We start from the raw sequence: 601 nt of genomic DNA, 5'->3' as shown, positions 1-601 counted from the left end.
GTATAATACATACTCCAAGTACCGAAATGCATGCCATGGTGTCAGGATTCAATATTTTGACATTAATTATGTCATCATCATCACACACTGTCTCTAAGTAAAACCAACGATAATACTTTTATTTTACTGTCACATCAGTTGATAGTACAAAAATAAGAAGTGTTTAATACATTTTTCAAAATGAATCTGATTTGATGTACTGTATGTAGACCATCTTTGCAAAATTTCAAACGAAAATTTCTGATAACTTGGCAACTACCACAGAGGGGACTTTCAGAGGCCTATGCACTTCGTGCTACATAGTTACCAGTGTGCACGCGGCGCTCATTTTGACACTAGCTAGCTGCTCAGGATAGGCTCATTTTGACACTAGCTAGCTGCTCAGGATAGGCTCATTTTGACACTAGCTAGCTGCTCAGGATAACCTAGGCCGCTGGAATCCCCCAGTGAGTTGAGAGACATTGGTGGCGTTGCTTCAAAATATACCCAATTTTTTATATTTAGATTATGTCTCTAGTTTTCTTATTTGCACAAAATATTTGAAATAAATCACAATGAATAGCAAACTTATTGTTTGTTTGTTTTTTCTTTTTAAAGCTGG

This window comes from Anneissia japonica, unplaced genomic scaffold, assembly GCF_011630105.1.
Source record: "Anneissia japonica isolate Jap-2015-1 unplaced genomic scaffold, ASM1163010v1 scaffold287992_len753583_cov170, whole genome shotgun sequence".
Taxonomy (NCBI): domain Eukaryota; kingdom Metazoa; phylum Echinodermata; class Crinoidea; order Comatulida; family Comatulidae; genus Anneissia; species Anneissia japonica.
The sequence above is the reverse complement of the archived record's forward strand: the minus strand, read 5'-3'. Positions refer to the sequence as shown.